This window comes from Heterocephalus glaber, unplaced genomic scaffold (genome assembly GCF_053883595.1).
Source record: "Heterocephalus glaber isolate CG9 unplaced genomic scaffold, H.glaber_assembly_v1.0 deba00001429, whole genome shotgun sequence".
Lineage (NCBI taxonomy): Eukaryota > Metazoa > Chordata > Mammalia > Rodentia > Bathyergidae > Heterocephalus > Heterocephalus glaber.
Window position 1 is genome coordinate 3220799 of NW_028258294.1, and position 27526 is coordinate 3248324.

The 27526-nt window shown below is 39.0% G+C and overlaps 1 protein-coding gene across 19 annotated transcripts in view; it reads right to left on the reverse strand.

Moving 5' to 3' along the window:
* Window positions 1-27526, reverse strand: part of Sytl2 (synaptotagmin like 2) — a 122452-nt gene that overhangs the window by 67858 nt on the left and 27068 nt on the right. Inside the window, exon 2 of one of the 19 annotated variants that reach the window (XM_087212077.1) lies at window positions 12111-12234. The exons of the other annotated variants lie outside the window; for them this stretch is intronic. The gene's annotated coding sequence lies outside the window, so the exon portion shown is untranslated. The remainder of the gene's footprint in view (window positions 1-12110; window positions 12235-27526) is intronic. 19 annotated transcript variants of the gene reach the window in all.

Consider the following 27526-nt stretch of genomic DNA (forward strand, 5'->3'; position numbering starts at 1 on the left):
ATTTACACTTATTTACTATACAGTTTGGGAAGCACCAGGAGCCTAGCATAAATTCAAAATGCCAGAGAGAAACTTCCTCTCTCCTTGGAATGGCAGCATCTATCACAGGCCCAAATTCCAATTCTAGAAGAAGGCAAGTTCTATCTCCTGAAAGTTCTGAGAGTATAAATAATTCTTGCCCTCAGAGAGTTTATATTCTGGAAAGAACAAGATACTGAATAACCCTAAGAATCCCTACAAAACAGAAGAGTAGGGAGCTATCGAACTTTTAACGGGGGGGGGGCTTAATATGTTGAGTGGGCGGGGAATGCTTCCTGAAAAAAAAATAAGACCTCTGTCAAATGCAAACTCTACAGCAGTGGTGGCGAACCTATGGCACACATGCTATAGTGAGATCTTTATATCATTGAATACTCTAAAAAGTTCACCATCACTGCTCTAAAGTGACATCTAACTTGGGACCACTGTCACTTTATATTTGTGAGTGCTTCTAAATCTGAATGATCAACAGCAGATTCCCAGACATTGCTCGAGACCCGGTGAACCAAAATCTTTAAGGCTGATGTCCAGGAATCTGCATTTTCTAAAATGTTCCCATATGATGTGGCTATTCGGCCAAATCTCGAAATCACAGCTATAAAGGATTCCCAGTAGTTCAGAAATGGCTGATGACTGGCTAAAAAACAAAGCAATTAGTTAAAATTGAACATGATCATTTATATAGCAATTGTTTTTCAGCTGTGACAAGAGCAAACACAAAAATGTAACAGCTGAATCATGAAGTCATAACTAGTTCTTTGTGCCGATAAGAAAATTGAGACTAAGAGGGGTTAAACCAATTGCTTAAGGTCAAACAGCTGCCTAGTGAGAGAGTTAGGACACCCAGAGGAGGCCTCTCTTACCTTCCAGGATATATTCAATGACAATGTAAATAAAGATTTGCCAATGGACTAAGAAATTATTTGGGATGTATTTCACAGCATTCCTGAAACCAACACATGAATAGCAAGCAGGAATTACAGGTGAATACTAGATTTAACTATTTTTCTAAGCTTCAAATTCAAAGGAAGGGAGTGGAGGAACAGCTGATTTATTAACAAGACTGGAATTAAAACCAGAAGAGTAAAGTTAACTGAACTGTAGCCATCACCAGCTCAGACTTTAAAAGGATACAGAAAGCCTCACTTAGGGTGCAATTATGCACATTCTTACAACTGGGGAGGGAGGGATTATGTACTAACACAGGGGTTCTCAGCATTGCTGTACAGTAGCATCAAAAACTTAGAACAAAACAAACAAAAACAATGCTCAGGTTTCTTCACCCTCCCCTTGCTTCCAATGATTTTCATTCAACTGGTCTGAGGTGCAGCCCTACCTGGGATACTTTTATTCAAGGTGTTTAGGTGGTTACAACGTGCAGTTTGAGTTGAGACCACTGAACTGCTCTTCTTCCCATTCTGGACCCTGCTCAAATCTAGGATGTAGGGGTGAAGTAAGCAACATAACCAAGGCACAAAATATAAGGAAACAAGGCCACTAAGCTCAGTCTCCTGCACCTGCAAGCACCTTGACAAGAAGTGCTTCCCTAGACGCCCCCTAGGCCACTCTAAGGTTGCAGCAAGTTCAGCTGACCTTGTATCCAAAGATTCCATGCCCTCCACCTCACCTGCCTCAGCCTAGTCCCACACTCCCTCAAAGACTCACTTGAATCTCTCTGAAGTTGATGAAGTTATTAATTAGGCCATCAAAGATAGCTCAGTTTCCTACAATGTTCAAGGTCTCCCTATATGCTCTCCATTCTCTCCAGAAACTCATACAGATGAATAATGTCCACATCCATTTTCTATGCCATGATACAGAAACTGCTGTGATGTAGTAGAATGCATTGGTTTTGGGGTCAAAAGGCAACTGGAAGAGGAGTGATCTTTTAATAGTTCTTTACCAGTTCCCCTAAGGACACTGGGTTTGTTTCCTTATGTGTACACATGAACAGCAAAATCTAACATGCAAACTTTCTAGGAGGATGACATTCAGCTGCAAGTCAAATGGTCTAGGAAAAGTGCATGTTCCACAAATACCTTCTGACAAGGAATCTCCTGTACTGCACTAGCTCAACTCCTTTTCCATGCCACACTGAGGCTGAGAATTACTGCCACTGCTTTTCCTACTTACCTCTCTAGACTTTCCCTTTTCCATCCCCTCACCCCATTTTAAGAAGTCTAATTCTTGGTTTTTACAAGCACATACATCCCCACACTTGCCAGAGAGACCTTTGAGGAGATTTTTTAAAATCTAAATTTGTGATGAGGGATCAATAGTAGAGAGGTTGAGTAAGAGGATCCTTTTCTTAAATTACTGAGAATTCTATATGTTCCTATTTTAGGCTTTGACTCCTGCTTTATAAAACCAAAAGTCAAGAATTTGACATTTTGCTCTCTGGTTCTACATTAACTGCCATCCTCTAATAATGCTTTTTCTGCTAGTGGACAAAGAGAATTTGACATCCCTACATCCCCAGCTTCTGGCATTGTACCTGGCACAAAGAAGGTGCCTCATTTATTGAATAAATAAATAAACAGAAAAAAGAGAATAGAGGGAAAATGCAAGATAATTAAATGGAGTTGAGAAAGAGTCAAAAAAAATTACAAGGCAGGGCTGGGGATTTAGCTCAGTGGTTCCGCCACCTGCCTCACAAGCACAAGGACCTGAGTTTGATCCCCAGTACCAGAAAAAAAAAATACAAGGCAGGTGCAAAAAAATTTTGACAAGTTATCATCCATATGTGTATTTGTCAACTCTGTGATAGAGTAGCGGTCCTCCAAAGGGGTTTACATCCTAATTCTTGAAAGCTGTGAATATACATGGTAAACCTGCATAGTAAAATAAACTTGGTAAATGTGATTAAGGATTTTGTGATGCGGAGATTGTCCTAGATCAGTGGTGGTGAACCTATGGCACATGTGCTGCAGTGGGTACACAGAGCCCTCTCTGTTGGCACACAAGCCAAGTGGCCCCAACAGCCAAGCATTGGATAACAGTTTTGTTTTTTCTAAACTAAAACCTCAGTATTCAGGTTTAATTGCAGTGTTGGCACTTTGTGATAAATAAGTGGGTTTTGGGTTGCAGTCTGGGCACCCAGTCTCTAAAAGGGTTGCCATTCCTGTCCTAGATTATCAAGGTAGACCAGTATAACTACATCATCTTTATGAGAAGGAAACAGGAGAGTCAGGTGAGAGGGAGAGGAGAGTTGAAGATGATACTAGGTTGGAATGTGTTTTGAAGGTGGAAGGGGTCATGAGCCAAGAGCAAAGATAGCCCCTAAAAGCCAGAAAAGACAAAGAAATAGGTTCTCTCCAGAGCCTCCAGAAGGAACTCAGCTCTGCTGACTCCTTAATTTTACCCTGTAAAAATCATTTCAAACTTCTGACTTCTAGAACTACGAGACAATAAAGTTGTATTGTATTAATCCATTAAATTTGTTACAGAAATACTAGGAAATTTATACATAGTTTCAGGACTGGTAACATTTCTTATTCATCTCTGAATCTCCAGCTTGCTGCATAGATCCCTGTGGACTGAATATATCCTCATAAGTGACTCTGAGGTGGTGTCCTGGACACTTTACTCTTCTTGTACTGTAGCCAATAACTATATCAGCCAATAATTAATCAGGTTCAGTTGACTCTTCCTCTCCTTCACTGTCACTCATGAAGAGCAGTGTAATTGTCTGAGCATTCCTGGTTCCCCCTCACTTGCACCTCTCATACACAGTCCAGCTAGGTTCATATTACAAAGCTTCACCTCAATCATGTTATAACCTCCACTTAAAAACTCCCTCACTCTTTCCTGATGGCAGAGTGAGTCCAAATTCCTTATTCCAGTATTGATGCCCTTCTCATTTCAGGCTCTTTATCCAACCTTCCTTACCATGGGCCTCTACCTACTCCTTGAATTTCAGCCAAACCACTCCTTATAAATCCCCTTTACACCATCATTGCCAGACTTGTTTTATGTCATTCTTTTCATTTAGAATGTTTTCCCCTTATATCTTCATACAATCAATGATACCTCCTCTCCAAAACTGTTCTTGTAATCCATTTCCCCTCACAAAAACTCCTACCACAAGCTGGTAATATTGCCTCTTTTACCAAGTCCTTATAACACTTATTTGTATGTCTCTCATCTGAAGTAAGATAGAGCAGAGGTTCAGAGAGACCCAGAAATAAAATGATCTTCTAGTACAGGTTACTTAGCTTCTTTGAACTCCAGCCTGTAAGTTGGGTGTCATATCTACCTTACTGAGTGGTTGAGAGATTAAAGCATATACATAGTATATAGATATAGATAGATATGTCCCATACAGTATTATTCAATAATTAACACATTAGCATTGTTGTAATTTATAAACACCTCAAATTCCCACTTACAGACTCTTTAAGGGAAAGATTTATGTCCACTTCATTGTTTAACCACTTAGAACCTTGCACATAGTAGTAAAAAATCTTTTAAATATTAAATAAGTTACTGAAATGTTGGGATGGACTCTCTAAGCTTTCTGCCCCAGGTAGACTACGGATATTTAGACATTTCAGAAAGCAAGGGAGAGGCATGCTGGATTGTTTTCTGATTAACAATGTTAAACAGACTTCTTTTTTTCTTAAATTCTTTTATTGGTACATTTTAGGTTTACACTACGTTTACATTTATCATTGGGTGCTTGTACCTGTACATGATGTATCTTGGTTATTTTTTCCCCATTACCTGTGCGCCCTTCACCCCCTCCACCCTTCCCTATTTATATAGACTTTGTTTCCATTTTTTTTCTTTTCTCATAATTTTTCCTTTCCCTTCTTTCCTTTCCCCTTCCCCTCCCACTTCTCCTACCCTTTTGGATCTTTTCTTCCTATTTCAGATGATCAGTTATTCATTTTAATCATTTTAATCCTTATTTACACTTTCAGTTTCTCACACCAGAGAAACTATTTGATATTTACACGTGTGTCCTATTTATTTCACTTAAGAGTATCACCTCAATATGCATCCATTTAGCTATAAATGTCTCTAGTTTCTCATTCTTTATGGCTGAGTAGTACTCCATTTTATAAAAAAAAAAACCCACATCTTCTTTATCCAGTTTCCCGTTGATGGGCACTTGGGCTGTTTCCAAGCTTTAGCTATTATGAACTGTGCCACTATAAACATGGATGTACATATAGCACTGTGGTATGAGTCTTTTAATTTTGGAGGGAAGATACCCAGCAGGGGAATAGTTGGGTCAAATGGGACCTCTAGCCCTAGTTCTTTGAGGTATCTCCATACTGATTTCCACAGTGATTGCACCAGTCTGCACTCCCACCAGCAGTGGAGAAGGGTTCCTTTCGCCCCACAGCCCCGCCAGCATTTGTTATTGGTTGATTTCTTTTTTTTTTTCTTTTGGAACCGGGGATTGAACTTGGGTCCTTCTGCTTGCAAGGCAGGCAGTGGAACCACTTAGCCAAATCCCTGGCCCATTGGTTGATTTCTTGATAGCAGCCATTCTTTCTGGAGTGAGGTGGAATCTCAGTGTTTTTTTCATCTGCATCTCTCTAATGACCAGTGATGTTGAACATTTTTTCATATATTTATTTGCTGCTTTTACTTCTTTGTCTAAGAAATGTCTGCTCATTTCAGATGCCCATTTTGAATTGGGTCTTTTAATTTGGGGGGTCTGATTTTTTTCAGTTCTTTATATATTCTAGATAGCAATCCTTTGTCTGAGGTACAGCTGCTAAAAATTTTTTTCCTACATTGTAGGTTGTCTCTTAGCTCTGTTGGTGGTTTCTCTTGCAGTGCAGAAGCTTTTTAATAAGATGAGATCCCAGTTGTTGATTCTTTGTGCTAGTTCCCATGCTACTGAGGTTTTGTTCATAAAGTCTTCCTATGCCAATGTCTTCAAGAGTTGTACCTAACTTATCTTCCAGCAAGTTTAGTGTTTCTTGAACAGAATTCTTTAGATGAAACTTTTGCAAGATGCACTCATTGTTTAATGGTTATATACCACTATTTATCCCAACCAACAGTAATAAATATTGTTTTCATTAGCATAGACGATACATTGTTATTTTAATGTCATTGAGTTCTAGCTTAGACAACCACTGTTTCAGAGCTAGTGAAACAAAGTTATTTTCATTCACTATGTTTAAAAATCCTTTGCTGTGGATTCTCCTTCATTCATCATAAGTATATACAACAGAATGATCTTCCTTTAAACACATTCTTTAAATCACCTTTATGCTGAAAGAGAAATTTGGTACTTTTTTTCCTATTGGTGACCATGAACATAGCACTTAACTGAGCCTCAGTTTGCTCATTTCTAAAACTGGGACCAACCATTGCCCACTTCCCTTGGAAAAATCAGCACAGGGAGCCAAGGAGACCATGAATGGGAAGGTACTTTGTCAACTGAAAACACTATACAATTACATTTATCCATTCACTTTCTAACAGCATGGGTTCCAAGAAGACACTGATAAGCTTGGAAAACAGAAAAGTTCATAGTGCACTGCCAAAGAAATGTAGAAAGCTAACACTTTACTTACCTTCATAGGATCCCTAAGACATAATAGAAGCAGTGTTCACTTGTAGATACCAAATAACCATAGGCAAGCCCCCCTTGGAGGAATCTTAAAGAATGGTTTGATAGCCGGGAAGTGGTGACAGGCTATGAGGCCATATTCTTGAGTAAAAGTTGCTATTATTTGGTAATGTAATTACCCTGTAATTAGTTAGAACCACATCTGCCCAGGCATCATGCAATACTCTTTGTATATGACATTTCAGAATCTTCCAGTTATCCTCCAAGGTATATTTCAGAAGGACATTCACTATGTGATAAGGTGGGAGAAATGACTGACCATATCCTACAATGCATTGAATATTAATATTAAATATCAAAATTGGAGGCAGCAACTATCTCGGGTCCAGTTTAGTTTTCCCCAGACTCCAGTTCCTTTATTTATTTCCCAGGCCAGCCTGACTAGGGCTCAGTACAATGCTTCACAGAAGGACGAAAGCCCTAATGAGCAAATCTCATGAAATATTCAGCTGGTCTATTGGAGAAAAACAGAACAGCTGGAGCTGACCTTAGGAATTCCACTAATTCCCCCTACCACACAACCTAAAAATAGCCAAAGAGCATTTCTAGTTAGTGATGGCCTTTCCTTTAAAGGAAATACTATGCAAAAAGGCATGCTGGGGTCATTAGCCCAAACCATGCAGTCCTCATGATAAATCCTTGGCAAAATGTTCCTATGAGAATCTGCCTTCTCAAAGTCAACACTGAAATTTCATTGTGAAGGCCCTTGCTTCCCACAGCCTTCTCTACTCGCCACTGTAAAGACATACATCATCAGCCATGAATAACATGAGAAACTCGCCTCTCTCTCCTTGCCCTCAGTTTCCACACCTAAAAAAATAAAATCCTGGGCTCTGAACTCTAAGGTCTTCTCTCAGTTTATGACTTCCTAGGATGTACTCACTGCACTAACGATGAAATTCAGACCCCTCAGTGTTACATTTGTCCCTCCAGATCTGCCCTTTGAACCTTCCTTTCCATTCCTCCATACAATACCTTGAAGTTCCTTAAAGTTTCTTCTCACCACTTCTATGGCTTTGGAACATGCTACTGTGGATCGAACTCGGGACCTTGTGCTTGCAAGGCAGGCACAGTGCTGCTGAGCTACATCCTCCACCCTCTGTACTTCTTAAAGCCCTACTCATCTTTCAAGACATAGTCCAGGTCCACCTTGTTTGGGAAAATGAGATTACGCCTTCCCCCTCACATTAGGTTTAGTCTTTACCTCTGTGATCTCCCAGGACTCTGATTATAGAACAATTGTCTGCTTACTTATCTATCTTCCTGACAAGCCTGAGCTCTCTTCAAAGATAGAGATACCATGCCTATCTATTCTGTATTCCCAGCACCCAGCTTGTATCTGCCACTCAGTGTGTGATGATATTGGACCAAATTCCACCTTAGTACTGCATTTATTTTATACTGCTTTTCAAACAGATCAGAAATTTATTTTTAAGAAATATTTTCTTTACTCAAAAAGTGAGAAAGTAAAAAATCTCCAAGCTTTTTCCTTATTAGGGAAAAATATACATAGCTGTTCAAAATTGTGACATGATGTTTGCAGTACAAAAATATACATTTGTCCCAAGAGATGTCTCTTTAAACCAATGAACCACAGTTCTTAAAAAGGCAATTCAAAGTTAAAGTTAGAAATGTTTTCCAACTTTGTGGGTTTTTTAAACCAAGAGAAAGAAAAATCTCCAAAAGGAATAAATTACAAACTAAGTTTTCTGAAAGTTCTCAACCAAGCTCTGGAAAATCAAATGAAAAGCAGCAAGAAAGAATAAGATCATGTTTAGAAAAATCAAAATGCCTCCTAATAATTTTTAAAATATGTGAATATAAAAAAACTAAAGTATTACAATTAATTCATTAGACTTAATGGAAGTGTTACAGAAGAAATAAACATTGTATCTCCAATACCTTTTTCTATGTTTACTTGCAATTCTATCTTCATCCAGCAAAAAATCCAGGGAGCACTAACATCTGCATTTTATAGACAAAAAACTGAGACTGACAAAAGTTAAGAAACTTGTCTGAAACTATATTGCTTCAAAGTAAAAGAGAATTAAAGCTACCCTCTGGGTAGAGGGTGCTGCACCCAGAGAAGCACGCATATCTCGTACTTTGCCCTGTGCATCTCTCTATCTGGCTGATACCTCAGGAAGAGCAGTGATAAAAAAAGGTGAAAGATAGGCTGGGCACATGGTGCCCTGTGAAGGAAGCCAAAGACACAAAGAGAGCTGGGGTTTCCTTCAAACCCTGTATGCCCAGAACTCTAAGCTTTGCAGCACACCACATTGTTAAACTTGATGTGTATACCAATTAGAAAGAGATTTTCACTCTTTTATGTGATCCCACTTTAGCCACATATGTAAATAAACTCAAAGTGGAGAGAGCAGGTAGGAAGTACGATTGTTGCAGCATCAGGGAATCTATTTTTAAATCTTCATGAACAACAAAAATCCTTGCCTTGATTTGGGAAAGAGCTTTATTGTACTAGTCAGACCTTAAAACACCTCCAAAGGCAGGCAGAAATGATTACTGATACGTCATGAGTCAAGGTCAGCTTATGCCCTGTGTAGAACAAAGTGCTAGGCTCTGGACCTTGCTCTGCCACTAATGTGGCACTTTGGTTTCATTCACCTCTCTGGTGACCTCACCTGTGAAATAGGCTATGTGAACTCTGAGCTCTCAGGAACTTTCCAACTTCTTTCCTCATGGACATAAAACCAAATGATAAAATTAATGCCAACATCACCACTATGCCAGCTGAGGGAGAAAGACATGTAGAGGCTGATGGAGAAAAATAAGTCATCAAGCCACCCAGTGCAAAATGCCTTTTATAAACTAAATAATTTCCACCTGATGTAGTTATAGTAAAGGAGAGAATTAGGAAAATTGGATATAAAATTAGACAAAACATTTTTTTCCTGTCCCTTTCTTTGTCCCTTCTTCTTTACTGAGTGCATCCTGTATAGAACTGAAAGAGGTTATCAGACCTGGTTTCTGTCGTCAAGAAGATTTTGGCTCTGAGTAACAGTAGCACTCCCATTCACACAACGTTGAGGGTTTATACGGCACTCTTCACACAGGAAGACGCAGAGCTTGGGTAGGAATTTACATCATCATAACCCCCTACTACAGATGTGAAAACTGAGGCCCAGCAGGGTCAAGGGGCTTTTCTACTTGTGGTCACACAGTGACACAGCTGGGAACATAATACGTTTAGAAAAAAAGAAAAAGAACCAAAGGTAATAGGCTCTACTTAAGTGTCAATCATATGATTAGAAAAGTAAAGAGACCAGGGCAAGAACTAGAAGAGGTGAGATTTGACTTGAACTTCAGACAGGGACTACACATTAGACAAATCCCATGCCTACTCACTGACTTCAATGCAGAAGTCAGGACAGTACTACTTTGAAGAGGGTGGAGTACAGAAAACAAAAGGATGTCTGTATTTATACATACACAAACATGTACTGTCTTTTTTTTTTGGTACCGGGGATCCAACTTGGGTCCTTGCGCTTGCAAGGCAGGCAATGGAACCACTGGGCTAAATCCCAGGCCCAAAAATGTATTGTCTTCATTTAAGAAGAGGACATTTTTTAACCACCGTCAGTAATCAGCATGTGTATTTTTCCTAGGAGTAGAAATAGGCAGCCCTGTGTCTCACCTCTCCCTTGGCTCTCAGAATAGGCCTCAGAAAAAAAAGCATACATGGAGTTGAAGTTACTGCTGAGCAAAGACAAAAACACTTGACCTTGGTAATTTTTTTTTTAGTTCCCTCCAGGTGAGGCCCTTTTTATTTTTTACTCTTTTCTTTTTTCAGTGCTGGGGATGAACCAAGGGCCTTGTGCCTGCTAAGCAAGCACTCTACCACTGAGTTACATCCTTCACTGGACTTTGGCATTCTTGACCATTGCTGTAACTGAGCTAGCAGGCCTTCTCCAGCAAGGTGTTCCTCTCTGTGGGTGTGACTAATCACATGCTTGCACAGCAAGCCTAACCTTCCCAGATTGCATTCATTATTACCAAGGCTCAAATGTGTAATTAATGAGCAACCTGGATCTGCTCCTGAGGCAGGAAGGGAGAGGAGGGAAATGGCTGGGAAAGATTTCAAGGTGATGATAGAACCTCAAAATTAAGGGTTTAAAAAACAGGTCCCAGCTCTGTGTATAGACATCCAAAAAAGTAAATCAGGAGAGTGTAGAATCAAGTGGAGGTACTTCAGAGGGAAAAGACCTCAGACACAAAAGAGAATGAGATTTAAGTTAAACCACAAAGCTGTTTAAACTAGGTGATGAGAATCCTAAGGTTTACTTTTAGCAGAATTACAGGTATTACTTGTTACTGGTGAGATTTTAGTCAACCCTCCAGAATTCTGATTCCCATTTTATTTCATCAGGGAACACTTCAAACAATACCTATTTAAATCATCACGGGTTCTGAGATGAAATTCACAGGTGAAATTCATATAACATAGGCTATGATTAAATTAAATAATCCTTTCTCACCTCCACCCCCCACACAATAGGGTGTAGGCAGGAATAGGATGGAGATAGAGATAAAGTGGGTGTAGGGACTATTTGATACTGCTACCCAGAAAGTGGTTTTAGATTTTGGACTTGAAGCTGAAAGTGCCTCTTCTACCAAAGGGAATTTAAACTCCTTTTCCGTCACATCAGTACTAATTATGGAGTGAATGCAATGGTGGAAGTGAATAAGAGCTCCCAACTGGAGAAAAGAACTACTTCCAGTACCTGTTTTAGATTTTCTGGCAGTTTGAAGAGGTCATCCAAAGGGAGCAAAGCCCTCTGTAGACACCTACCAATGAAGACTTGAAGACTTGACTGATAATATCAGCTTAGTCAGGAGGAACAGGACGCACACAAACTATCTGTATAATTTACACACACACACACACTCACAAATATATTTAGTTCTCACTTATTTGCAAACAAATGAAATCCTGAGAACTGCTCACCCCATTATTACACAGAGAAAGCTAGGCTGGGTGGTTGCTAAGTGACTAGAAAACCAGCATTCTGGCCCCCTGGTAAGTAAAATCAAGCACCCTTCCCCTAGAATGTTCCTCTAGAATATTCCTTGTTAAAATGTTCTAACAAGGTTTATTATGATTCAGATGTGATCTGAATACAGATTATTGGAAATACAGATAAAGTTTATTGGGAGGGAGGCAGTGGGATTATATGTCAAGTTATTGCTATTGTTTCTATGAAGATCCCCTGTGATGAAACACACATAGCTGTCTCACCAAATCTTCAACACTGTAAGGAAAGCGGAATTATCATTCCTATTTTACAGAAGAGGAACTGAGCTCAGAAAAGTAGGATGATAATTTCACTTCTGTATATCCTTTTAAATATTATGTCATAAACAGATACATGTATGCATGTCTTAGTCACTCTCTTGTCAATGAGACGCAATACCTGACAGCTGCCACTTAAAGGAGGAAAAGTTTATTTTGGCTCACAGTTTGTAGAGGATTCAGTTCATAGTTGGCAGGCTCCTGGGCAGGATGGTATGGCACAGGGGCATCGCAGAGGAGAGTTGCTTAAGGCGGTTGCTCAAGGAAGCATTGAGATTCAAGGGAGGATCTAGGAAGGGAGATAAACCTTGCTGGGTCACGCCCACAGTGACCCACCTCTTCTGACCAAACCCCACTCTTCACAAAAAGTCAACTACAATGTCTCCATAATCCAAAAAGCCCCACCTATGATCACATGAGGCTTTCAAGGGACATCTAGATCTAAATCATAACAATGTATTTATATATTAAGGATATAAGCTACTATGCACAGACTGAATAATGGTATTTCAAGTTCTCACTTCAGAAATTACAAACATATGGGTCAGTTAGTACTCACATCATTTGCCCCCTAGGGAGGTAGATCTTAAATAAAAGGTCAAATAATATAAAACCAAAATTATTTGGTAAAATAATCTTATCCATAACTTTAACTTCAGAGGAAGATAAACACTCATTTTACAAAATTTTAACCAACAAAAGTCAGTCTTTAAATACTTCCTAAGGTCACACCGAATGAGAAAGAATCACAGACACATCTCACTGCAGAGAGGAACCATGATAGCAGGAGGCTGGTACGTACAGAGGAAAGAACCCTGTCTGGAGCTCAGGCAAGGTCAATTTTACTACCAGCTTAGTCCCTCTCAGAAATGCTAGGCAAGTCACTCAACCTGAAGCTTCTATCTCTTCATTTGCAAAATGAGGGCACTAAATTTCTCCTAGACCCCTTCTAGTAATAATAGTCTAACTCAAACTGGTGAAAGAGCACAATCCAGGCCACAGAAGAATTTGGCTACAATGAATCATGGCCCTGTATGATGTGTTTATCACTCATTACATTTCAAAGCCTGGAGGAACACCACTCCAAAGTTTGCAGCCATTCTTGCGGTAGAAGAGCCTCCTCTGAAGACTGGAGAATTTTCAACCAAATTAAATATTCCTCTGTGATAATTTTGAAATATATATTTGGGCTTTATCCTGGTTCCCCCCTAACATACACCTCCCAAACCCTTGAAATCTCTCGAGGGATGAAGTCTTTTGAATACCAGGGGTAGCCCCTAGGGAGCCTTAGGATGGAAGCTGGTTAAAGGAAAGTCCAAAGCATGATTACAGGTTTGGGATTTCAAGCCTACTCTTCAACCTCTGGGGAAGAGGGAGGGACTAAAGTTTAAATTGACCATTAATGGCCAATGATTTAACAACTGTGCCTACATAGTGAAGCCTCCAGAAAATTCTGAAAGGGTTGGGTTTTGAGAGCTCCTGGGTTGCTGAAGGTGTGGAGGTTCCTGGAGGGTTCTGCACCCAGAGGAGCACATATATCTCATCCTTTGTCCCATGCATCTCTCCATCTGGCTGTTCAGCTGTATCCTGTGCAATATTCTTTATAACAAACTGGTAAATCAAGTAAAGTCCTTCAGTTCTATGAGATGCTCTAGCAAATTAGTTGAATCCAAGCAGGAGTGGTAGGAACCTCAAGTATAGCCAAGGGATCAGAAGTACAGGTGACAACTTACTACTTGGCAGTTGTCATCTGAAGCAAAGGCAGTCTTGTGGTACTAAGCCCTTACCCTATGGCATCTGAGGCTACCTCCAGGTAGTCAGTGACAGCACTGAGTTAGAGGATGTGCAACTTGTGTCCACAGCAGAATTGTTTGGCTGATATGTCACACATCTAGGGTCATGGAAATGTTTTGTGTGATGGTAAGAAAAGAATATAAAAACATACTTTTGTTTTTCTCATGTCCTTGTATACTTGTTCCTGATGGTAAAAAAAAAAATTTAAAAAAGCAAACTAGGAAAAATTAGTTAACATTAATAAGAGCAATAAGACTTAAGGGCTTACATAGCACTTAACATATGGTAGGCACTGTTCTGAGTACTACACATGCATTAAATTACCAATTTCTCACAACAGCACGATGAGGTAAGCATTTTATAAACAAGGAAACAGGTTCAGAAAGTAACTAGTGATTCATCCAGGCAATGCAGCTTCAACATCCTCACTCCTGGCCTCAAGATACCACACTGCCTTCTTGCATAGAGGTGTCACAAAGCACAGGGTGGTTCTCTCGTTGGCCAGGGTTATACCTTTCATTGGTCTTTGGTTTTTCTTACCCTTTTCTCTCTGATCCTGCTAGACTCTGGCTTTGCTCATCTTCTAATCTCCACCTCAGATTCTGCACACAGATTTCTTCAGACTGGACTTTCCAAGCAGATCAAGGAGCCAAGACCCCAGGAGGCCTCCAGCTACATGTTGGGCACTACTCAGCCACAATAGCCCTCTGCCATGTGCTCCACAACAGACGTACAACCTTCACAGGGTAACTGAAAACTCCTCTTTCTTGAGCCCAGGGAGAACTCTCACCAGTCAGAAGGGAAAAGAAACATTTCCTCAGGAAAGGCATTTGATGAACTCAGATAAACTGGGATTATGCTTTGCAAAAGTTTAATGTTGCTGATGGTGCAATGCAATAGTCTGAAAATAGAGCTGGAGATTTCAGGGCTGCTGAACCACTAACCACCTCAAATTCCTTCTGCCTTATTCTTCCATTAGGAAGCCAAAGCCACCAAGACGAAAAATAGAGTAGGGATCCTTGTGAACGTCTTGTGAAAAAGAATAAGTAAATTAAAAGAGATGTGAGATGTGAGGAACATATTCTTATCTAGAGATATGCTATTCTCTGCCTCATTGCTTTTCTGGTCTTAGATATTATAGAAGAAAAAAGTGAAAGATATTAGAGAAGATCAAGTGGGCTGCAACACTTTTTCATTTCAAATTCAGAGTCCATAATTATGTTATTCACTAGCACAATGGCTTTCAAATGCTACTGCCACCTAGGCTGAAATACAAGGGAAATAAAAGATATCATGGGATTTAACTTTATTACATATTTTATTAAATTTATGTACATTAGAACCACAGAAAATTACCAGCTTTTAACATTTACATATACAGAGAATTATACAAAAAATACATCATCTTGAATCTTAGTTTTTAATTCTTTCCACAGTTCCACAAACCCACTGATCTGTTAAGGAAAACATGTTTCTATCATCCAGATTATAAACTGGTTTCAATCTGTCTTGGGAATCACTAGTTATTCAACCCCATAGCCTGTGGCTGCCTGCTGTAACATATCAGCATTTGCATGTAGTATCTTCTTATTTGGGAATTTTTTTCTCATTTGAACCAATCACAAGAGGCTTCAAAGTAGAAAGGGAAGAAGTGGGAGGTAAGAAAAGTAATTTAAGCCAAGAGAAAGCCCACACTCATTCCACATTGAAATCATAACCATGTAAGGTTGGTGAAGTAAAAAGGACTTGAATGCCCTCCCAAAAGCTAGGTGGCAAAGTACCCATGAGATCTATTTACTCTGTGAAATTCAATCTCACCTGAAGATACAGGTTTTTGTAATTCTAAACAAAACTGAAACAAAATGACATTAATTAAATGCCGGAGTAGATAGGACAGAGTTTCAGACAAATAACACAGCTTGTTCAAGGGCAGCTGGAAATGAACCTTTAAGGATGGAAAACAGAAGGAAGAAGAGGGCTCCCCCTTTTTCTTAACCATCACTGGGCAAAAGTCGAACTTCTTCCTAGAAGTAAAATTCCTTGTCTAATGGTTTTATAAAAAGGAAAGAAAATCTTAATGTCTGCAGACACTTCTTCCATTTCTGTCTCCAAAATAATTCAAAAGACTATTTTTTAAGACTTTCAATGAGAATTTTAATCATCATGAAAACTTATAGAATGTTTGAATTGGCCCAGGAGATTTACAGAAAGTAAAATCCCCAAATTTTAGTTCTCAAAGTCAGAATCTACAGGAGCTTAAATGAAGCCTAGCCTTCAGTTTGCTTTTCTCCAAAGAAACTATATATTGAGAGCTATAGGCTACTGAAATCCAAGGGTCAACAAAGGTAATTTTTTACTCTATTTCTCAGTAGAATATAAGTAGCACAATGCCCGACTCAAAAATATGTGTTGAAGGAGATGTAAAAAGAGTTAGATGTGTCATGTACAAGTACCAACTCTCCATGATAAATGTAATAATTATGTACTGCAAACATGTACTAATAAAAAATTTTTAAACAAAAAATACTTGAAGAGTACTGAAACAATGAAGTACTATTTCCAAGGAAAGAGTAACAGTGATGCCCAGTTGACACTCTGCCTAAGGTGAGACATAAATATTCCTTTAAAAATAAAATACTATTTTAAAAATGCTGTTTCTACTAGCTTTATCTGTATTAGCTACAAATCAGAAATAGCCACCGTGTTCTTCCACAGGTGAATGGTTAAACCCTGGTACCTCTTGGTATATCTACACTATGGGATACTATTAAACAATAAAAAAGAAGGAACTATTTTTGTTTTTGTTTTGTTGTTGTTGTTTGAGACAGGTCTTGCTACGTTGTTCAAGGCATTGAACTCACTATGTAGCCCAGGCTAGCCTTGAACTCACAGCAATCCTTCTGCCTCAGCCTCCTGAGTGCTAGGATTACAGGCATGCACCACCACAATTAGCTAAGAATGAACTATTGATACACACAATTATGCAATAAAAAAGAATGAACTATGGATAGACATAGCCATGTAATAAAAAAGAATGAATTATTGATGAATATATATATCACATTTGGGAAATGTCAAAATTATAAAAAGAGACAATAGATTAGTGGTTGACAAGGGTTAAGGATGAGGGCAGAAGAGGTAGGAGAGATGCAGGTGTGGTTCTAAAAGCATGACAGGAAGGAATCTTGTGGTGATGGAGCTGGTCAGTATCTTGCCAGTGAGGGATATGTGTGATAAAATTGTACAGAACTTAATACACATAGGCCCATGCTCACACGAGTACATGTAAAACTAGAGAAATCTGGAGTGTATCTACGTCAATATCCTGGTTATAGTATACTACAGTTATGTTACCATTGGGGAAAACTAAATAAAAGGTATGCGGATTTCTACATTATTTCTTACAACCTCATGCAGATATAGAATTATCTCAAAATAAGAAGATGAATTTTTTAAAACCCCCAAAGCAATCTCTCATCTGGCACCACCAGCAGCACCAATCTGAGAGAGGGCAGTTTGAGTGTGGGGAAGAGTGGGTGGGAGGGTAGTGGTTAACACACAAAAGCTTTCCTGACCACCTCATAGATCGTCCCCATTTCTAAACTCCCAGTGCAATCCAAATTCTGCTCTTACATTAAGAGCAAATATTTCAGGATTCATATCTCCTTATCTAGAATAAAGCTCCTGGCACCATGACTCATACTATATGACTTATGTTTGATACCCACTCAGTGCATAGCACAGTGCTGAACCATAGAAACTGAATAGAAATATTTTAAATAGCTGAATGAAAAAACGAGTGCATGAATTTCCTGCTCATAAAACTGGACAAACTGAAAGTTTACAATGTTTCTGTTCCAATTTTTTCAATTTCAAAAGGTTGGTAACAGCTGTGCCCATCTGCCTCACAGGCCTGCAGTGAAGTTAAAGACCATCTCCTCCTGGTCCTGCTGCAGTAGCAAGTAGAAATACAGCTTTAGTTTGTTTAGTTTTTTTGGTGCCAGGGATTGAACTCAGGACCTTGTGCTTGCAAGGCAGGCGGTGGAACCACTGAGCTAAATCCCCGGCCCAATACAGCTTTAGTTAGAGAGCTGCACTAATTATCTGTTGTGTGATCTTGGGACAGCTAATTTCCTGAACCTCAGATTTCCCATTTATAAAAGGGAAGAGAACACTTATTCTTGCACGGCTGCTATGCAAAAGAGATATGATGTTCAGAAAAGGTCTTGCTGATGCCAACCTCACCAGATGCTCAATATGTTTTTGCCCTTCTATAATTACTTCCAGATACTGATGTTCACATCATAGTTCAAAACTGTGTTCAATTCTTAATAAGTTTATGTCCTGTCAATAAACTTTCTTGTAGTTAAAGTGTTTTATTCATCTAGTGCCTTCCTCTAAAGATCAAATGTTGCTTACATTTACAATGGCAAATGTCATGTGAACAAAGTAAATGCATATAGAAAGAATAAATGGGAAGAGACAAGTTCAAGTGAAAGATAATGCATTTATTTTTGTTTGTTTGTTTGTTTTAAGACAGGGTCTCACTATGTAGTTCAGGCTGGCCCTGAGCTCACTATGTAGCACAGTCTGGCCTCAAACTTGCAATGATCCTCCTGCCTCTGCCTCCTGAAGCCTGGGATTACAGGGATGTACTACCATGCCCAGCAATAATGGCCTTCATAGGTACCTGCAAGTACTGTATACTGAAAGTCCTTCCCCCCAAATCACTGCACAAGAAGGCTTGTCTTGGGTCTTTTTTCCTCCTCCATGATTTCATGCAGTGGTTCTATGAGCAGCACAGGCATTAGAGGAAGGGGAAAAAAGCCTGCTGAGCACTAAAAATGGTGGGCTGGAGGTACCAGAAGGGAGGAGGGAGGGCCTCTATTTATTTTCCCTCCTAGGGAAGCTATTTGTTTTCAGAATAAGTCCCATTGCTTCCTTCTCAGGACTGGGAGTGCCTTAGGCCATTCTTACCCAAGGGTGATAACTCTTCCCCCAAGTGTGCAGCTGTCTGAAAAATATATTTGCTCTTGATGTGTCACTGGGTCATGAGGAGCTCTCTGACAAATACTTTACACATAGGTGTCTGAACCCAGGCAGAGGAGATATTTGCTGGCCCACAAGGGAAGGATAGGCAAACACAGAGTATGGTCCCAGAGTCCAATTTTTAAGGAACATGCTAACATACTAACTCAGCTGCTCAGGCAACAACATTTTGAGCCATAACTATTCACCTGGCCTCCACTTAAAACTGGAGCAGAATCATCCATGACAGAAGGCCCCCTCCCTTTAGAGAGCTTGTGGTCTAATCCTGTGTACTTACATTTGTTTACCTAGTGGTCTTGCACACCACACAGACATGCAACAAAGCAAAGGTCTCAAAAATAGCATATCATTCGAAGCATAATCTCTATAACTAGCAGAAGCATATGAGGCATGTTACACAGTGAAGATGTAGTATGTCCTGAAAATCTCAGGAAAAAAAAAAGTGCTTTTCAAAAGGATGATAAATTTTTAAGGCCTGATGACCTTTATTCTCTTTCTTACTAATAAAATTAACAATAGGATATACTTACTTATTAAGTACTTACCATGTACTAGGCACTATACTAAGCCCTTCAAAGATTAATTTATTCTTTAAAATGATCTTATAAGAGTGATACACATTATTATTCCTATTTTAGAGATGAGGAAATTTTAGCTTACAATGACCCAGGATGTAAACTCTGGATCAAATGATTCAGAACCAGTGTTCTCAATCTTGACATTATATGCTTAATTGGTTTAGAGAGAAGGCCAATTGTTGCTATTATTAAGAAGTTATACAATATAGAGCACTTCAAAATATATTGGGTTGGTCACACGGAGGCCCAGGACTGCCCCTACTGCCCCAGCATCATCGTGTAGAGGCCAGCTGCTCCACATCAAGCCAGACAGGGAGCCCCCTGAGGCTGCACTGTATCTGGATCTGCTCTGCAGATGTGCCAAGAACCATAAACGCTGTGGTTATGAGCTCCAGAGCAGAAGTGAACAACACAGAGAGGGCCTCTCTGAGGCTCCTAGATGAAAATTGAAGCCCACTGGGAAAGTGAAGAAAATCTCTGCAATAAAGTCACACTGGACCACCGTGGTTGGTATGTTGATGAGATCAGCATCGAACCCAGACTCGCTTCAGGGGAAGGGCGGCTGGAATCTGCGGTAGAATCTTCCAGAGTTCAAGTCTGCAGGAGGTCAGGGACCTCAACTTGGGCCTTGTAGCCAGAAATCAGCCTGAATCTCAGTGGACTACAGCTGGCTTGCTGAGACTAATTAATTTAGATCTGCACACTGCTGCCCACATTGTCTACCATGACAGCAGAGACATACCCTGAAGGAGGCCCCCTTTTTTTGGTACTGGGGATTGAACTTGGGACCCTCAGCTTGAGAGGCAGGTGGCGGAACCATTGAGTTAAATCCCTGGCCATGAGGCCCCCCCTTTTAAAAAAATATATATATATATTTTTCTTTTCTTTTATTCTCTCTCCCTTCTTGTTCTTCATTTCTCTCCCTCTTTGTTCCTGTTCCTGTGCTATTTCAGATTTTTTTTTCCTCTCTCTTTCCTTCTCTCAATTGCCATTATTCTTCTAGGGAGGTGAATACAGTTTCTAGCTTCCCTATTGCTGTTAGTTTATTCTGTTTTTGTCTTTGTTCCTTTGTCTTTTCCTCTTATCAACAGTTTCCCAAAGTTTGTGTGATCTTCCTGTGTCCTCTAGCCTCACTTCTAACCTTTCCCTCTCCTTCTATCTCTCTATCCCTCTCTCTCCAACTCTTTCTAAGTCCTCATCCCAAAGAGTAAATTTGCTATATTGAAGGGTTTATTTACTACAAACATATTTTGGGCTGGTCCTCAATTTTGATCTAGTTCACACGGTTAAAGGTGACAGATTAATAACTACCACAAATTGTCATTTTCTAAGCTGTGACTGATGCTATTGTTGTTGCTGATTGTATCACTTGGCCTAAGGTGTTGTGATTGATCTAATCAGTTGTCCTCCCTGGTATACTGAAAATGAGATTGCCTAAGAGTCATTAGAGACTCAAAGCCTAAAGACCAGCTATATCTGGAAGACACCTCTAAGAAGCAATCATTCCATAAGGGTTCTAAATACAAGCAATAAAGATGGTCACAATAAGCAATATTGAAGTATCAAGCCAGGAATTAAACCAAATATAGCACCAACAACAAAAATAGAAATGAGAAGACACTTAAATGAAGCACAAACCCAGACTTCCAGCTCACCGCAGGGAAATTCTGGGGGGAACGAAGTGGAAAAATCTGATAATCAACCACCTGGATACCCTGAACTGATAACATGGGAAGTAACAAAACAGATGAACAATGCTCTCCACAAATTCAAAACAGAAATAATTTCCCAGATAACTACAGAGATAGTGAGCAGAATGAAAGACATGATTAGAGATTCTAGAACAAAAACAGATTTAAAAAAATAACAAATGAGCTCAGGACCATGATGGAAGCCATGAATGTCCAGCATAGGAAAGAAATGGAAACCATGAAACAGATTCAAACAGATAACCAGGAGATTAAAAACTCTATTGAAAATATTCACAGCAGAATGAGCCAATGTGAGGACAGAATATCAGATATAGAAGACAGGATTGTGGTTAGTGACCAAGAAAAGAGAGGTTTCTTTTTTTTTTTCTTTTTTGGTACCAGGGATTGAACTTGGGTCCTTGCACTTGCACAGCAGGCAGTGAAACCACTGAGCTAAGTCCCTAGTCCAAAGAGAGATTTCTTAAAAATAGTAAGGGACCATGAGAAATCAATCCAGCAGCTGCTAGATGACACAAAGAATAACATAAGACTAACAGGAGTCCATGAAAAAGCAGGATGAAGTACAAATGACATTTAAAAAAAACTGTTCAGAGAAGTAATGGCAGAAAACTTCCCAAGCAGGGGAAAAGAATTTGACATACAGATAAGTGAGGCATATAGGACTCCAACTAGTCATGATAAAAAAAAAAAAACAACTACACCTAGGCATATAATAGTCAAGGTCCCAGAAACCCAACAGAAAAACAAAATACTACAAGCAGTGAGAAAAAAAGAAACAAATCACATACAAAGGAAAGCCCATCAGAATCACAGCAGACTTCTCAATACAAACTGTCAGGTCAAGGACAGCCTGGAGTGAAATATTTCAAGCCCTAAAAGAGAATAACCTCTAACTTAGATTGATGTATCCTGCAAAATTATCTTTCAAAATTGATGGGGAAGTAAGATACTTCCACAACAAAGAACATCTGAGAAACTTCATGACTACCAAACCAGCACTCCAAACAATTCTAAACAATATCCTAGAAAAAGACAATGAGGGTCACAACTCCATGAGGCCCAACAGAGCAAAGCCATCAGGCAAGGCAAGAAATTAAAGGGAAAGACAGGGGGGATAAAAAGTAAAAGAGCCAACAATGAGAAAATATGACAAGGATAAGTCAATATGTATCAATTACAATCATCAATGTTAATGGGCTCAATTCACCAATCAAAAAAAAATAGACTGCCAGAATGTTTTAAGAAGCAAAATCCAACAATATGCTGTATACAAGAAACACACTTAATTCAAAAAGAAATTCATAGACTGAAAGTAAAAGTATGTAAAAATAATTCATGCTACAGGAACCCAGAAAAAAGCAGGAGCAGCTATTTTATTTGCATACAAAATAGATTTCAAACCAAAACTAATTAAGAGAGACAAAGCAGGTCAGTACATCCTTGTAAAGGGAACAATCCAAGAGGAAGAGATGAGAATCATAAATATATATGCACCAAATACTAATGCACTGAACTATATAAAACAAATATTAATGGACATGAAAAACTAAATAAGCATTAATACAATCATAGTGGGGGACCTCAATACCCCACTGTTACAAATAGATCATCTAGACAAAACAATCAATAATGAAATATTAGAACTGAACCAAACTTTTGAACAAATGGACTTAATAGATTTCTACAGAGTGTTCCACCCCACAAAATCAGAACACCCATTCTTTGCAGCTGCACATGGGTCATTCTCCAAAACAGACCACATGCTAGCTCACAGAACATGTTTAAGTAAATGCAAAGGAACTGAGGTTATCCCATGTATATTATCAGACCACAGTGCAATGAAATTGGAGATCAATAGCATAAGAAACTGCAAGAATGCCACAAATGCATGGAAATTGAATAACACTCTCCTGAACAACCAGTGGGTTACAGAGGAAACTAAAGAAGAAATTAGTTTCTACAATTAAATGATAATGCCAATACAACATACAGGACCCTATGGGACACAATGAAAGCAGTTCTAGGAGGGAAATTCATAGCAGTGAATGCCCATTCTAGGAAAACAGATTGAGCTCAAATAAACAATCTAATCCTGAACCTCAAGATCCTAGAAAAAGATAAGCAAGACAGGGGTCAGGGATTTAGCTCAGTGGTTTTGCTGCCTGCTGTGCAAGCGCAAGGACCCGAGTTCGATCCCTGGGACCTAAAAAAAAAAAGATAAGCAAGACAAACTCAAAGCTCATACAAGGGAGGAAATTATAAAGATCAGAGCAGAAATCAGAGCAATAGAGACTAAGAGAACAATGCAAAAAAATCGATGAATGAAAGAGTTGGTTCTTTGAAAGAATAAATAAAATCAACAAACTCTTGGCCAACCTTATCAAAAAAAGGAAAGAAAAGGCTCAAATCAATGCAATTAGGAATGAAAAGGGTGAAATCACAACAGATCCAGCAGAAATCCAGACAATCATCAATACCTACTTTGAGAACCTCTACTCCAATAAAATGGAAAACATAGAAGAAATGGAGAGATTCCTAGATACATATGAATTACCAAAGTTGAACAAAGAAGATATAAAAATTCTAAACACCCCAATTTCAATCAGTGAAATTGAAAATGTAATTAAAAATTTACCAACAAAGAAAAGCCCGGGTCCTGATGGCTTCACTGCTGAATTCTATAAGAAATTTAAGGAAGAACTAATGTCACTACTTCTCAAACTCTTTAATGAAATTGAAAGGGAAGCAATACTCCCACATTCATTCCTGGAACCAAGCATTACTTTGATTCCAAAAGCAGAGAAAGATGCAACCAAAAAAGAGAACTACGGGCCAATCTCCCTAATGAACATAGATGCAAAAATCCTCAATAAGATACTGGCAAACAGAATGCAGAAGATCATCAAGAAGATCATACACCCTGACCAAGTGGAATTCAACCCAGGGATGCAAGGATGGTTCAATACATGTAAATCAATAAATGTAATACAGCATATTAACAGATGCATGGACAAAATCCATGTGATCATCTCAATTGTTCCAGAAAAAGTGTTTGATAAAATCCAACACTCATTCATGATAAAAAAAACCCTACAGAAAACTGGAATATAGATGGTCTTTATCTCAATCTGATAAAGGCTATCTATGAAAAACCAGCAGCCAACATCATATTAAATGGTCAAAAACTGAAATCTTTCATGCTAAAATAAAAAACAAGACAAGGACGTCCACTACCACCTCTCCTGTACAATAAAGTTCTGGAAATATTAGCCACAGCAATTAGACAAAAGAAAGAAATAAAAGGAATAAAGATAGGAAATAAAGAAGTCAAACTGTCTTTATTTGCTGATGACATGATACTCTACATAGAACACCCAAAACCACTGTTAAAAATCTTCTAGATTTAATTGACAGATTCAGTAGAGTAGCTGGATACAAGTCAACATTCAAAAATCAGTAGCCTTCTTGTACACAAATAACAGACTCACTGAGAGAGAAATTGGGGAAACAATTCCTTTCACATTAGCATCCAAAAAAACGAAATATCTAGGAATCAATCTAATGAAGGAAGTAAAAGACCTCTACCTTGAAAACTACAGCACTCTGAAAAAAGATTAAAGAGGATATTTTCTAATGGAAAGACATCCCTTGTTCCTGGGTGGGAAGAACCAATAGAGTGAAAATGGCCATACTTCCAAAACTGCTATATAGATGCAATGCAATCCCAGTTGGAATTCCAACAGCATACTTCACAGACCTTGAGAAAACAATCCAAACATTCATTTGGAGCAAGAAGAGACCTAGAATAGCAAAAGCAATTTTAGGCAATAAAGGGAAGGTAGGGGGTATCACAAACCCCAATTTGAAACTATGCTACAAAGCTAATGTGATAAAAACAGCACAGTACTGGCAAGGAAACAGACCTGAAGACCAGTGGAACAGATTAGAAGATTCAGAAACAACTTCAGACACACTCAGTCACCTCCTCTTTGACAAAGGAGCCAACCACCTTCACTGGAGAAAAGATAGCCTCTTTAATAAATGATGCTGGAAAAACTGGATTTCAACCTGCCACAGATTAAAACTAGACCCATATCTATCACCACGCACTAAACTAAAATCAAAGTGTATCAAAGTTCTAAATATTAAAACAGAAACACTAAACTTGCTGGAAGATAGGTTAGGGAGAACTCTTGAAGGCACTGGCATAGGAAAAGATTTTATGAACAAAACCTCAGAAGAATGGGAACTAGCACAGAGAATCAACAACTGGGATCTCATCTTATCAAAAAGCTTCTGCACTGCAAGGAAAACCACCAACAGAGCTAAGAGACAACCTACAATGTGGGAAAAAAATTTTCTAGCTGTTCCTCAGACAAAAGTCTATTATCTAGAATATATAAAGACCTTAAAAAATCAGACTCCCCAAATTTAAAGACCCAGTTCAAAAATGGGCATCTGAAATGAACAGACATTTTTCAGACAAAGAAGAAAAAGCAGCAAATAAACATACAAAAAAAAAGGTTCAATATCACTGGTCATTTGAGAGATGTAGATGAAAACAGCACTGAGAGTCCACTTCACTCCAGAAAGAATGGTTGCTATCAAGAAATTAACCAATAACAAATGCTGGTGGGGTTGTGGGGCGAAAGGAATCCTTCTCCATTGTTGGTGGGAATGCAGGCTTGTGCAAACACTGTGAAAATCAGTATGGAGATACCTCAAAAAATTAGGATTAGAGGTCCATTTGATCCAGCTATTGCCCTGCTGGTTATCTTCCCAAAAGAATTAAAAGAATCATACCACAGCGATATATGCACACCCATGTTTATAGTGGAACAGTTTGTAATAGCTAAAACTTGGAAACAGCCCAATTGCCCATCAACTGGAGACTGAATAAAGAAAATGTTGCTTTTTTTATAAAATGAAGTACTACTCATCCATAAAGAATGAATAGCTAGGGTCATTTATAGCTAAATGGATGCACATTGAATCCATACTCTTAAGTGAAATAAATAGGACACACATGTGTAAATACCGAACAGTTTCTCTGGGCTGAGAAACTGAAAGTGTAAATAAGGATCAAAACGTATAATAGATAATGTGAAAGGGGAAGAAAAGGTCTAAAGGGGAAGGGGAAGTGGGAGGATTAGGGGAAAGGAAAGAAAGCAAAGGAAAAAATATGAGAAAAGGAAAAAATGGAAACCAAGTCTTTGTAGATAGGGAAGGGTGGAGGGGATGAAGGGAGGGCAGGGGAAGGGGGAAAAAATAAGAACCAAGATACATCATGTAAAGGAACAAATTGCCAATGATGAATGTCATCATATTGTATACCTAAAACGTACCAATAAACTTAATAAGTATACTTATATAAATATATATATGTTGGATTGATACATTATAAAATTGTCAATATACAACTGTTTTGACTCACAGAAATGGCAGTTTCACTTGGTTCAGCCTAATAACATATCAAGAGACAGAATGACACAGTCTTAGCCCCGGCACAGGCCCTGCCCAGCTCTGTCACTTTCAATAAGCCATTTAATATTTCTATACTTCACTCCTTTTACTACATAAAATGAAGAGATAGAGTGGAATTCGTCTTTAGGTTTCCTTCCAGCTCTATAGCTATGAGGAAAGAAGGAGGAGAGGAATTATTATTCATTTATTCAACAATGATTTATTAAGTCTACTACCTGCCAAAAGCTATGCCTTCTCTTTCATTCTAAATTCATTTGCATTTCAAGAATTGCTCCCATCATATTTCTGGGCTCCTGAGGATCCAACTGGGGACCTTGCGGTTATGAGGCAGGTGGTGGCATCACTGAGCTAAACCCCCAGCCCTGGGCTCCTATATTTTAGATACAGAGAAAAAGCGTGTGGATTCTTGTTTATCTATTTAGGGAAACTGAGATGTACCCTAGGGTGCTGGCAGCTCTTGGCAAATCATAATTCCATGGCAGAAGAACCAAAGGACCTGTAAATCATTTGAGAACGCAGAGACAAAGTGCAACAGAAGAAATTTTCATATGAACACATGTGCATCATCCAAAACAGAAAAAGAACTCTCACTACATATTATTGCTCTCAGTAACTTCCAGAAAAATCTTGCATCCCTCCAGGAAGACAATTATCTAGACTTTTAATTAATAAAACTCCAGAAATGAAGAGCCTCAAGCTCTGCTGAGTGGTACACTTGAGCATCTAGTCACAGTTTTGCAATGAGAAAGGACTGGGAGCAAAGGATTACAAGGAAACATCAAATTAAAAGCCCAAAGAGAGAAGGTGAGCCAATCCCAGCACCCAGGAAGAGGCTGCCCTGCCACCATTCCACACTCCTAGGGCAGAGAAGGTGAGCAAATCCCAGCTCCCAGGAACAGGCCCCCCACTGCATTCCATGTTCCTAGGGCAGAGAAGGTGAGCCACATGGGCGCCAGAAGCACCA